Genomic DNA, 14,919 nt, shown 5'->3' with positions numbered 1-14,919 from the left:
GCCGTATTGATAAAAAGAATCGAAAGGTGAAACCGAGGGGTTCAGAGTCAGAGTCCCAAACCTTCTGATTGACCCGTGTAGCCCTAGGTCTCTTCCCCGTGTGTGTGTGTGTGTGTGTGTGTGTGTGTGTGTGTGTGTAAAGAGAGCTCATCAGAGGTGGAGATGTACCGAGGAGGAGCAGGCTTATGAGGGGGCCGATGCCTTGTTGGCAGGTCATGTTCATGCCCCAGGTTAAGGCAGGCTAGCAGGGAGCAGGTGTGCCGCTGCACCCTTTTGCCCAGGGTTTATCCTGAGACCCTGAAGGGACAGGTTAATGACCCAGTTGTGGGGATAACCCTAACACTAACCCCTGACCCTGACTGTGAGCATGACCCAAAACCTAACCCTAGCCCTGACCCTGACTCTGACCATGACCAAGATCCTGACCCAAACCTAATCCTAAATCTAATCCTGATGCTGACCCTGATCCAGACCCTGATCCTAAACCTAACCTGACCTACTCTATCCATGACTCATCCCTAATGACCCTGACTCTGACCCTAATCAAAACACTGACCCTAACCAAATCCTGACCCAAACACTAACACTGACTGTACTTTGAGCTGTACCTTAACCGTAACCCTAAATGTAACCCTAAACCTGACCCTAATAAGGACCCTTAACCTAAACCTAATGCTGACCCTAACCCTCACACTAAGGCCTAACCAATCCAACCCTAACCCTGACACTATGGTGTCCTACCCTAAACTAGACATAACCCTCCCCTAACCCTAACCCTAAGCAAAAACTCAAACCGTTCCCCTGAAACTAACCCTGACCCTGAACCAAAATTTGACCCTAAAACAAAGCCTAACCTGGACCCTAAACTGACTCTGGCCCTGACCTTCACTTTGACTCTGACCCTGACCCTGACTCTACACCTAACCCTGACCCTAACACTGATCCAAAGCTAACCCTGCCCCTCTCCCGAACCTGGACCCGAAACCAAGCTTCACCCTGATGCTACATCGGAACCTGGCCCTGACCCTCACCCTGACCCTGACCCTGACCCTAATCCTAAGCCTGACATAGTCCTTAGTGTGACCCTAACCATAACCCTGACCTTAAACTTAACCCTAACTCAGACCAGGACCATGACTCTGACCAGAAACCTAACCCAAAGCTAACCATGATCCTGACTATAATCATAACCCAGAATCTAAACGTAAAGCTGACCTTATCCTAACCATGACCCTAAACCTGACCTTGACCCTGACCCTAACACTGAACCTGAACCTAATCCTAAACCTGACCCTGAAACTTATCTGACACAAACCCTAACTCTGAAACTGAATGTGAGCCTGACCATAAACCTAACCCTAACCTAACCCTAACCCTGACCCTTACCTTAAGCCTAATGATAACACTGACTCTAACAATTTCTAACCCTAACCCTGACCCTCACTCTAACATTAACCTAACATTAACCCTAACCTTAAATCTCACCGAAAACCCTGACCCTGACCCTGACTGTGAACCTGACCCAACCCTAACCAGCCCTGAACCTCACCATGACCCTGACCATGAGCCAGACCTGAGTCTAACCTAAACCAAAGCCTAACGCTGACACTGATTTGGACCCTGAACTTAAACCTAACCCTGACCTTACACTAATCCTGACTCAGTCCCTAACTGAGTGTCTGACCCTGACCTACTCTTAACACTAAGCAGAACCCTGACCGTGACTGTGAACCTGACCCTAAAACTAACACTAAAAGTAACCCTAAACCCTGACCCTTATATGGACCCAGATCCTAAAACTAATACTGACCCTAATGGTAAAACTAAACCCTGCCCTAACCCAAACCCTAACCGTGACCCTAACAAGGTCTAATGCTAACCCTAACCATAACTCTAGTTCTAACAATAACTCTAACACCAAAGATAACCTTACCCTGAACCTAACCGTGACCCTAACATGCTTTCTACTCCCTCGAGGTCCTTCTGAGAAGAAGACAGCCTGGAGGCTCGGGAGCTGACATTGTGAGCTTGCAGAATGTGGCAGAGCACAGGGCCCCTGGACTGGGCACCAAGGTCAGGACCCTCCTTGTTGCAGCTTCAGGGTCCCCATTGGGAAGAGGTTCCAGAGTCCGTGCTCTGCTCAGGGTGAGAGGCCTTACTTACCAAGGAACCAAGCACCAGCACAGGAGAGGGAAACAGGGACAAGGGAGACAATGGCATTTTCGTCCATCAGCCGTGGAGCCCACAGATCCTGCTCCTGTGAGACACATCAAAACAGAGACACACCCTGACACGGAGACAAAGACAAGGACAAAGACAGAGAGAGATACTGAACATAGGAGAGAAAGAATCAGCAGACGTGCCAGAATTTCCTCCATCAGCTTGGAAATGACAGCCAAATATTTTGTCCCGTTTTCAGTCCCACGGGCCATCCCTCCTAGGAGGACGGATGCGGGAATGCCCGCAGACCTCTATGGGGGCTGGCCAGTACATGGGCGCAGACGAAGCCCTTGGACCTCAACCTAATGGAAGTCCCGGGAAGTCTGTGTCCACAAGGTCAGAAGCCATGCACTGCAACCTTGCCATGGGGGATGGAATACAGGCAAGAGGAGGGTGGTTTTGCTGGATCCCAGCGGAGATCCAGGCCTCTGTGGGCTATATTCCATTCCCCCGCTCATCACCAAGCACACCCGTTCCTAGGCAATTTTGTGCACCCGACTCCTGGGAGAGCGGGGATGGAACGTGTGGAGAGGGCCTACCCTGATGGCATCCCCTGAAGAAGAAGCCAGAACACCCCCAATGTGCAGACGGGGAGACTGAGGAGGCCCTGAGAGTCACAGGATGTGTCCGGGCTCACAGTCCTGGGCAGGAGCAGAAACCCAGTCTAACCCCAGCTCTGTTCCCTCCCAGCATAGACAACAGCTGCACCCAGGCCTCCTAGGATTTGGGGGGAGGCTGTGTGTGTATCAGTGGATGGACAGGGCATGGGGTGGAGTGTGATCCCTGAGTAGCTTGGTTAGGGTGACCTCAGGGTGTTGTGGATGGGAGCAGGAAGTCCGGTAAGGAGCCCCCAGGCCATGGTAACCTTACTTCCCTGACGACAGAGCCCAACGGAATTGGAACCCACGTATCCAGGCACCCACATTCCAGAGAAAACCACCCTGCCCAGCTCATTTCTGGGCACAGCCTTAAGGAAGTGACATGTTCTTGTGCTTTCTACCGAAGCCCAGAGAATGCAGGCAGAGTAGAGCTCGCCCGCAAGACAAGTACCCTCACTGGGCAGGTCATGTCAGGCCTCCCTGACGCCTCTGGCCGTATTGGCAAAAAGAATCGCAAGGTGAAACCGAGGGGTTCAGAGTCATAGTCGCAAACCTTCTGTTTGATCCGTGTAGCCCTAGATCTCCTCCCCTTTTGTGTGTGTGTGTGTGTGTGTGTGTGTGTGTGTGTGTGTAAAGAGAGCTCATCAGAGGTGATGTCCCGAGCAGTAGCAGGCTTATTAGGGGTCCGATGCCTCGTTGGCAGGTCATGTTCACACCCCAGGTTAAGGCAGGCTAGCTGGGAGCGGGTGTGCCGCTTCACCCTTTTGCCCAGTGTTTATCCTGAGACCCTGAAGGGACAGGTCAATGACCCAGGTGTGGGGCTAACACTAACACTAACCCCGGACCCTGACCCTGACCCTGACCCTGACTGTGAGCCTGACTCAAAACCTAACCCCCTAGTTCTGACCCTAACTCTGACCCTGACCGAGATACTGTCCCAAACCCTAATCCTAAATCTAAACCTGATGCTGACCCTGATCCAGACCCTGATCCTAAACCTAACCTGACCTACTCTAACCATGACTCATCCCTAACCGTGACCCTGACTCTGACCCTAATCATAACCCTGACCCTAACCAAATCCTGACCCTAACCCTGTAACTGACCGTACTTTGAGCCTGACCTTAACTATAACCGCAAAGGTAATCCTAACCCTGACCCTAATAAGGACCCTTAACCTAAACCTAACGCTGACCCTAACCCTAACACTAACCCCTACCCAACCCAACCCCTAACCCTGACACTATGGTGTCCTACCCTAAACTTAACATAACCCTACTGCTAACCCTAACCCTAACCAAAAACTCAAACCATTCCCCTGAAACTATCCCTGACCCTGAACCAATATTTGACTCTAAAACAAAGTCTGACCCTAACTATAAACTGACTCAGGCCCAGACCTTCACTTTGACTCTGACCCTGACCCTGACCCTGACTCTAAACCTAACCCTGACCCTAACACTGACACAAACTAACCCTGCCCCTGTCCCGAACATGGACCTGAAACCAAAGCCTCACGCTGACCCGAAATCGGACCCTGGCCCTAAACTTCATCCTGACCCTGACCCTGACCCTAATCCTAAGCCTGACCCAGTCCTATGCATGACCCTAACCTTAACCCTGACCCTAACACTAACACTAACTCCGACCCAGATCGTGAGCCTGACCAGAACCCTAACCCAAAGCTAAACATGATCCTGACTATAATCATAACCCAGAATCTAAACGTAAAGGTGACCTTATCCTAAGTCTGACCCTAACCCTGAACTTGACCACTACCCGAACACTGAACCTCACCCTAATCCTAACCCTGACACTGACCCTTTCCTGACACAAACCCTAACCCTGACACTGACTGTGAGCCTGACCATAAACCTAAACCTAACCTAACCCTAACCCTGACCCCTACCTTAAGCCTAATGGTAACCCTGACCCTAACAATGTCTACCCCTAACCCTGACCCTCACTCTAACCCTAACATTAACCCTAACCCTGAATCTCACCAAAAACCCTGAACCTGAACCTGACTGTGAACCTGTCCAAACCTAACCAGACCTGAACCTCACCATGACCCTGACCATAAGCCAGACCCGACCCTAACCTAAACTAAAGCCTAACACTGACACTGATTTGGACCCTGAACTTAAACCTAACACTGACCTTACACTAATCCTGACAGACCCTAACCGAGTGTCTGACCCTGACCTAATCTGGACACAAAGCGGAAACCTGACCTTGCCTGTGAGACTGACCCTAAACCTAACCCTAAATGTAACCCTAAACCCTGACCCTTATACGGACCCAGATCCTAAATCTAATGTTGACCCTAATGGTAAAACTAAAACGTACCCTAACCCAAACCCTAACCCAGACCCTAACAATGTCTAATGCTAACCCTAAGCATAACCCTACTTCGAACACTAACCCTAACACCAAACCCTAAACCTTACCCTAAACCTAACCCTGACCGTAACCCTAACCCTAACCCTGACCCAAACATAATCATCATCCTGACACGAACCTTGCCCGTAAACCAAAACCTGACCTTGACCCAAAATCTGACCCTGTCCCTGACCCTCAACTGACCCTGACACAAACCCTGAACCTAAACATAACCCTCACCTTAACACTGACCCAAATCTGACCCTCACACTAACCCTGACCCTGACTGTGAGCCAGACCCTAAATCTAACCATAAACGTAAAAGTGACCCAGACCCTAACAAGGGCCATGACCAGAAACCTAACGCTGACCCTAACCCTAACACAAACCCCTAACCCTAACCCTGACCCTGACCCAAACTCTGTCTAAACCTAACTCTCATCCTAACTCTAACCCTACCCCTAACCCTCCCATGAGGTTTGCCTGGAGGATGAGAGCTCCTCAGATCCTTGGGGAGAGCTACTCACCCCATCCCATGTGGGCACATAACCTCGGACATCACCAGACAGGTGGAGGCATATGTGTTTGAGCACTCCCAAGCACAGACACACATACACACACACACACACACACACACACACACAGAACATTCTGCCCAGCTAGGGGTCAGAGGTGGACACCAAGGAAAAATGGTGGTTAAAAAGGGTGAAAAAAGAAAGAGGTTGGAGACAGCTCGGCCATGCGGTCAGGGGCATCATACCTCCTGGCCAGGACCGAGATCCAAAGCATGGGGAGTGGAGACAGGACGAGTTGATGGTGTAGGGATCCCCAAGGGGCCCAAGAGCTTTGCAAGGGCACTGGGTGGGGACAGTGTCTGGGCTCTGGTGTCCATCACCACCCTGGACTACAGGAAGTAGGAAGAGGTAACCACCCTGTGTGGACAGAGCTACAACACTGACGGCCTCCCCTTACTCTTCTATCAATGGTGTAATAGAGACAGGGTGTCCCTAGACTTCCACAGGCTTGTAAAAGAGCCTGTTGTCCTTGAATCTCTATCCGAGACCCACTGTGCTCCCAGTTTTGGGTACATGAATTCTACTCCCTCGAGGTCCTTATGAGCAGAAGACAGCCTGAGGGCTCATGGGCTGACATTGTGAGCTTGCAGAATTTGGCAGAGCACTAGGACCCTGGCCTGGGGACCAAGGTCAGGACCCTCCTAGTTGTAGCTACAGGGTCCCCATTGGGAAGATGTTCCAGAGTCAGTGCTCTGCTAAGGGTGACAAGGCCTTACTTACTAAGGAACCAAGCACCAGCACAGGAGAGGGAAACAGGGACAAGGGAGACAACGGCGGTTTCGTCCATCAGCCGTGGAGCCCACAGATCCTGCTCCTGTGAGACACATCAAAGCAGAGACACACCCTGACACGGAGACAAAGACAAGGACAAAGACAGAGACAGACACTGAACACAGGAGAGAAAGAACCAGCAGAAGTGCCAGACTTTCCTCCATCAGCTTGGAAATGACAGCCAAACATTTTGTCCCGTTTTCAGTCCCACGGACCTTTCCTCCTAGGAGGATGGATGCGGGAATGCCCGTGGAACTCGATGGGGGCTGGCCAGTACATGGGCACAGATGAAGCCCATGGATTTCAACCTAATGGAAGTCCCGGGAAGTCTGTGTCCACAAGGTCAGAAGCCATGCACTGCAACCTTGCCACAGGGGATGGAATACAGGCAGGAGGAGGGTGGTTTTGCTGGATCCCAGCGGAGATCCAGGCCTCTGTGGTCTATATTCCATTCCCTGCTCATCACCAAGCACCCGTTTCTTGGCAAGTGTTTGCACCAGACACCTGGGAGAGCGGCGATGGAACGCATATAGAAGGCCTATCCCTGAACCATCCTCTGAAGAAGAAGCCAGAACACCCAAAATGTGCAGACGGGGAGACTAATGAGGCCCTGAGGGTCACAGGATGTGTCCGGGCTCACAGTCCTGGGCAGGAGCAGGAACCCGTTCTAACCCCAGCTCTGTTCCCTCCCCGCGGAGACAACAGCTGCACCCAGGCCTCCCAGGGGTTGGGGGGAGGTTGTGTGTGTATCACTGGATGAACAGGGCATGGGGTGGAGTGTGAGCCCTCTGCAGCTCTGGTAGGGGCGCCCTCAGGGAGCTCTGGATGGGAGCAGGATGTCCGGTAAGGAGCCCCCAGGTAGTGGTGACCTTACTTCCCTGACGACAGAGACAAACGGTATTGGAACCAACGTATCCAGGCACCCACATTCCAGAGAAAACCACCCTGCCCAGCTCATTACTGGGCACAGCTTGAAGGAAGCGACATGTTCTTGTGCTGTCTACCGAAGCCCAGAGAATGCAGGCAGAGGAGAGCTCGCCCGCCAGACAAGTCCCCTCAGTGGGCAGGTCATATCAGGCCTCCCTGACGCCTCTGGCCATATTGGCAAAAAGAATCGCAAGGTGAAACCGAGGGGTTCAGAGTCAGAGTCCCAAACCTTCTGAGTGACCCGTGTAGCCCTAGGTCTCCTCCGTGTGTGTGTGTGTGTGTGTGTTTGTGTGTGTGTGTGTGTGTCTGTGTAAAGAGAGCTCATCGGAGTGTACGGAGCAGGAGCAGACTTATGAGGGGTCCGATGCCTGGTTGGCAGGTCATGTTCACGTCCCAGGTTAAGGCAGGATAGCTGGGAGCGGGTGTGCCGCAGCACCCGTTTTCCCTGGGTTTATCCTAAAACCATGCAGGGACTGTTCTTTGATCCAGGTGCAGGGCCAACCCTAACACTAAACCCTTACCCTGACCCTGACCCTGACTTTGAGCCTGTTCCAAAACCTAACCCTAGTCCTGAACCTGACTCTGACAAGGACCGAGATCCTGACCCAAACCCTAATCCTAAATCTAAGCCTGATGCTCACCCTGATCCAGACTCTGATCCTAAACCTAACCTGACCTACTCTAACCCTGACTCATCCCTAACCGTGACCCTGACTCTGACCCTAATCATAACCCTGACCCTAACCAAAGCCTGACCCTAACCCTAACACTGACCGTATTTTGAGCCTGACCCTAACCTTAAGCCTAAAGGTAACCCTAACCCTGACCCTAATAAGGACCCTTAACCTAAACCTAATGCTGACCCTAACCCTAACACTAATCCCTACCTAACCCAACCCGTAACCCTGACACTATGCTGTCTAAACCTAAAACTAAACATAACCCTACTGCTAACACTAACCCTAACCAAAAACTCAAACCGTTCCCCTGAAACTAACCCTGACCCTGAACCGAAAATTGACCCTAAAACAAAATCTGACCCTGACCCTAAACTGACTCTGTCCCTGATCTTCACTTTGACTCTGACCCTGGCCCGACTCTAAACCTAACCCTGACCCTAACACTGACCCAAAACTAACGCTGCACATCTCCCGAGCCTGTACCCGAAACCAAAGCCTCACCCTGACCCCAAATCGGACCCTGGCCCTGACCTTCACCCTGATCCTGACCCTGACCCTAATCCTAAGCCTAACCCAGTCCTAAGTGTGACCCTAACCGTAACCCTGACCCTAACCCTAACTCAGACCCAGACCGTGAGCCTGACAAGAACCCTAACCCTGACCTTACACTAACACTGACTCAGACTCTAACCGTGAGTCTGACCCTGACCTAACCTTGACCCTAACCCGAACACTGACTTTGACTGTGAGACTGACCCTAAACCTAACCCTAAATGTAACCCTAAACCCTGACCCTTACACGGACCCAGAACCTAAAACTAATGCTGACACAATGGTAAAACTAAACCCTACCCTAACCCAAACCCTAACACTGACCCTAACAAAGTCTAACGCTAACCCTATCCATAACCCTACTTCTAACACTAACCCTTACACCAAACCCAAACCTTACCCTGAATCTAACCCTGACACTAACCCTAAACCTAACCCTAACCCTGACACACACATAACAATCATCCTGACACGAACCTTGTCCCTAAACCAAAACCTGACCCTGACTCAAAATCTGACCCTGTCCCTGACCTTCACCATGACCCTGACACTGACCCTGACTCTAAACCTAACCCTCACCCTAACACTGACCAAGAATCTGAATCTCACACTAACCCTGACCTTCACTGTGAGCCAGACCCTAAATCTAACCATAAAGGTAAAGCTGACCCTGACCCTAACACGGGCCATACCCCAAAACGTAAAGCTGACCCTAACCCTAACACAAACACCTAACCCTAACCCTGATCCTGACCCAAACCAAGTCTAAACCTAACTCTCAACCTAACACTAACCCTACCCCTAAACCTCCCATGAGAATTGCCTGGAGGATGAGAGCTCCTCAGATCCTTGTGGAGAGCTACTCACCCCATCCAATGTGGGGACATAACCTCGGACATCGCCAGACAGATAGAGGAATATGTGTTTGAGCGCTCCCATGCACAGACACACACATCTACACACACACAGACCGCTCTGCCCAGTGAGGGGTCAGAGGTGGACACCAAGGGAAAATGGTGGGTAAAAAGGGTGAAAGAAGAATGAGGTTGAAGACAACTCGGCCATGGGGTCAGGGGCATCAGGACTCCTGGCCAGGACCAAGATCCAAAACATGGGGAGTGGAGACAGGACGAGCTGATGGTCAAGGGGTACCAAAGGGGCCCAAGAGCTTTGTAAGGGCACTGGGTGGGGACAGTGTCTGGGGTCTGGTGTCCATCACCACCCTGGACTACTGGCAGTAGGAAGAGGTAACCACCCTGTGTGGACAGAGCTACAACACTGACGGCCTCCCCTTACTCTTCTATCAATGGGGCCATAGAGACAGGGTGTCCCTAGTCACCCACAGGCTTGTAAAAGCGCCTGTTGGCCTTGAATCTCTATCCGAGACCCACTGTGCTCCCAGTCTTGGGTACATGCTTTGAACTCCCTTGATGTCCTTATGAGCAGAAGCGAGCCTGGAGGCTCGGGGGGCTGACATTGTGAGCTTGCAGAATGTGGCAGAGCACTAGGCCCCTGGCCTGGGGACCAAGGTCAGGACCCTCCTTGTTGCAGCTTCGGGGTCCCCATTGGGAAGAGGTTCCAGAGTCCGTGCTCTGCTCAGGGTGAGAAGGCCTTACTTACCAAGGAACCAAGCACCAGCACAGGAGAGAGAAACAGGGACAAGGGAGACAACGGCGGTCTCGCCCATCAGCCCTGGAGCCCACAGATCCTGCTCCTGTGAGTCACACCAAAACAGAGACAAATGCAGACACAGAGACAAAGACAAAGTCAACGACAGAGACAGACACTGAACACAGGAGAGAAAGAACCAGCAGAACTGCCAACTTTCCTCCATCAGCTTGGAAATGACAGCCAAACATTTTGTCCCTTTATCAGTCCCACAGGCCATCCATCCTAGCAAGACGGATGCGAGATAGCCCGCGGACTACTGTGGGGGATGGCCAGTATATGGGCGCAGACGAGGCCCTTGGACCTCAACCTAATGGATGTCCCAGGATTTCTGTGTCCACAAGGTCTGAAGCCATGCCACTGCAACCTTGCCACGGGGGATGGGATACAGGCAGGAGAAGGGTGGATTTGCTGGATCCCAGAGCAGATCGAGGCTTCTCTGGGCTATGTTCCATTCGCCCGCCCATCCACAGGAACATCCGTGCCTTGTCAAGTGTGTGCACCAGACTCCTGGGAGAGCGGCGATGGAACGCATGGAGAGGGCCTACCCCTGAAGGCATGCCCAGAAGAAAATGCCAGAACACCCCCAATGTGCAGACGCAGAGACTGAGGAGGCCCTGAGAGCCACAGGATGTTTGCAGGCTCACAGTCCTGGGCGGGAGCAGGAGCAGGAGCCCGGTCTGAACCCAGCTCTGTGCCCTCCCTGCAGAGACAACAGCAGCACCCAGGCCTCCCAGGGGTTGGGGGGAGGCTGTGTGTGGGTCACTGGATGGACAGGGCATGGGGTGGAGTGTGAGCCCTGAGCAGCTGTGGGAGGGGTGCCCTCAGGGATCTCAGGATGGGAGCAGGAAGTCCCGTAAGCATCTCCCAGGCATTGTTGATCTTACACCCTGACGACAGAGCCCAATGGAATTGGAACCCACGTATCCAGGAACTCACATTCCAGAGAAAACCACCCTGCCCAGCTCATATCTGGGCACAGCCTGAAGGAAACGACAGGTTCTTGTGCTGTCTACTGAAGCCCAGAGAATGCAGGCAGAGGAGAGATCGCCCGCCAGACAGGTGCCCTCACTGGAGGTCATGTCAGGCTTCCCCGTCCCCTCTGGCCCTTTTGGCAAAATAATTGCAAGTTGACACCGAGGGGCTCAGAGTCAGAGAATCCCACACCTTCTGATTGACCCGTTAGCCCTAAGACTCCTCCCCGAATGTGTGTGTGTGTGTGTGTGTGTGTGTGTGTGTAAATAGAGATCATTGGGGGTGGAGATGCCTTCAGCAGGAGCAGGCTTATAAGGGGACTGATGCCTGGTTGTCAGGTCATGTTCAGACCCCAGGTTAGAGCAGTCTAGGTGGGAGCGAATGTGGGGGCTGCACCAATTTGCCCAGGGTTTATCTGAGACCCTTGAGGGACGGGTCAATGACCCAGTTGCGGGGCTAACCCTAATACTAACCCCTGAACCTGACTCTAACCCTGACCCTGACTGTGAGCCAGACTCAAATCATAAACCTAGCCGTGATCCTGTCTCTGACCCTTACCGAGACACAGACCCAAACCCTAATCATATATCGAAGCCTGATGCTGACCCTGATCCAGACCCTGATCCTAAACCTAACTTGACCTTACTCTAACCCTGACTCATCCATAACTATGACCATGACTCTGACCCTAATCATAACCCTGACCCTAAACAAATCCTAAAACTAATCCTAACACTGACCCAACGTTGAGCCTAACCTTAACCGTAACCCTAAAGGTAACCTTAACCCTGACCCTAATAAGGACCCTGAACCTAAACCTAATTTTGAACCTAACACTAACACTAACCACTACCCAACCCAACCCCAACCCTGACACTACGCTGTCTAATCCTAAAACTAAACATAACCCACTGCTAACCCTAACCATAATCAAAAACTCAAACCGTTCGTCTGGAACTAGCCCTGACCCTGAACCAAAATTTGACCCTAAAACAAAGCCTGACCCTGACCCTAAACTGACTCTGGCCCTGACTTTCACTTTGACCCTGACCCTGACCCTGACTCTAAACCTAACCCTGACCCTAAAACAGACCCAAAACTCACCCTGCCCTATCCCGAACCTGGACCGAAACCAAAGCCTCACCCTGACCCAAAATCGGACCCTAAACCTAACCCTAGTCCTAACCCTGACCCTGAAAGTGACTCTAAACCTAACCCTGACTCTAACACTGACCCAAACCTAACCCTGCCCCTGAAGCGAACCTGGACCCTACCAAAGCCTCAATCGGACCCTTTAACTGACCCTGGCCCTGACCTTCACCCTGACCCTGACCTTGACCTTAATTCAAAGCCTGACACAGTCCTAAGCTTGACCCTAACCCTAACCCTGACCGTGAATGTGTTCCCAACCCTAACCGTAATCCTAAAGGTAACCCTATCCCTGATCTAATACCGACCATGAACCTAAACCTAATGCTGAGGCTAACCCTAACACTAAACCCTACCCTAACCCAAACCCTAACCCAGAAATTTACGCTGTCTAACTCTAACCATAACCTAGTTCTAACCCTAATCCTAACTCCAAACCCAAAACTTTCTCCTAAACCTAAACCTGACACAGAACCGAACATTGACCCTAAACCAAATCCTGACCTGACCATAAACCAGACCCCAGGACAGACCTTCACCTGACCCTGACCCTAAACCTAACCCTGACAATAGCACTGACCCAAAACTAACCCTATCCTTGAGCTGAACGTGGACCCTAAACCAAAACCAGATCCTGATCCTAAACCTGACACTGGCCCTGAACTTCACTCTGACCCTGACCCAGACCCTGAACATAAACCTAAACCTGACCCTAAAGGTGACCCTACACTGACCATAACACTAACTCTGAAGCTGACTGTGATTCTGACCCTAACTGTAACCCTAAAAGTAACCCTGACCCTGACCCTGACATGGACCATGACACAAAACTTAACAATGATTCTAACCCTACAACTAACCCATAAAACTAACGCTGACCCTGACCCTAAACCAGTCTAACCCTAATCCTCAATCTAACTCTAATTCTCACCCTAACCCCATACTTTAAACCTATCCCTGAACCTATCCCTGAATCTGACCTGACCCTTACCATGAACTTTGCCAAAACTTGACCCTGATCCGAATCTTGACCCTAAACAGAACCCTGGCCCTGACCCTAAACTGAACCCTGGCCCTGACCCTAAACCTGACCGTAATAATTTCACTGACACTGACCATAAACCTAACTCTGCCCCAGACCGTGAGCCAGACCGAAACACTAACCCTAAAGCTAAACTAAGTCATGACCCTAATCATAACCCAGAATCTAAACATAAATCAGGCCTTATGCTAACCATGACCCTAATCCTGACCTTGACCCTAACCGTAACAGTGAACATGACACCAAACCTATCCCTGACCCTGACCCTTACTCTGAAACTAACCCTAACCCTGACACTGACTGTGAGCCTGACCATAAACCTAACCCTGAACCTAAACCTAACCCTGATCCCTACGCTACGCCTGACGATAACCCTGCCGTAACAATGTCTAACCCTAACCCTGAACCTAACCCGAACTCTGACCTTAACCCTAAGCCTAAAACGAACTGAAAACACTGACCTTGACTCTGACTGTGAGCCTGACCATAAACCTAACCCTAACCCTAACCCTAACTCTAACCCTAAGTTTAACCCTAACCCTAACCCTAAACCTAACCCTGACCATGACAGTGAGCCTGACCCTAACCGTAAACCTAAATGTAACCCTAAATGCTGATCATAGTATGGGCCCAAAACCTAAAATTAATGCTGATCCTAACGGTAAAACAAAACCCTACCGTAACCAAAACCCTAATTCTGACCCTAACACAGTCTAAACCTAACCCTAACCGTAACCGTACTTCTAACCCTAACCCTAAAACCAAACCCTAACTTTTACCCTGAACCTAACCCTCTCCCCGACCCTAACCATAACCCTAAACCTGACCAAACCTAACTCTGGCACTGACCCAAAACTTGCCAATAAAACAAATCCTGAATATGACCCTAAATCTATCCCTGTCCATGACCTTCACCCTGAACCTAACACTGATGGTGTCCCTAAACCTAACCCTCACCCTAACACTGACCCAGACCCTGACCCTCCCACTAACACTGACCCTGCCTAAGCGCCTGACACTAAAACTAACCATAAACTTAAACCTAAACCTGACCCTACCAGGGGCCATGACCCGAAACCTAACACTAACACTGACCCTAACCCTAACACTAAACCCTAACACGAACCCTGACCCAGACCCAAACCCTGTTTAAACGTAACCCTCAACCTAACTCTAACCATAACCCTAACCCTCCCATGAGGTTTGCCTGCAGGATGAGAGCTCCTCAGATCCTTGGGGAGAGCTATCCACCCTTTCCGATGTGGGGACATGACCTCGGACATCCCCAGACAGCAAGAGGCATATGTGTTTGAGAGATCGCATGCACACACACACACACACACACACACACACACACACACACATCTCTGCCCAGCGAG

The sequence above is a fragment of the Neovison vison genome, chromosome 7, assembly GCF_020171115.1.
Source record: "Neovison vison isolate M4711 chromosome 7, ASM_NN_V1, whole genome shotgun sequence".
Taxonomy (NCBI): domain Eukaryota; kingdom Metazoa; phylum Chordata; class Mammalia; order Carnivora; family Mustelidae; genus Neogale; species Neogale vison.
Note: the sequence above shows the minus strand (reverse complement) of the source record.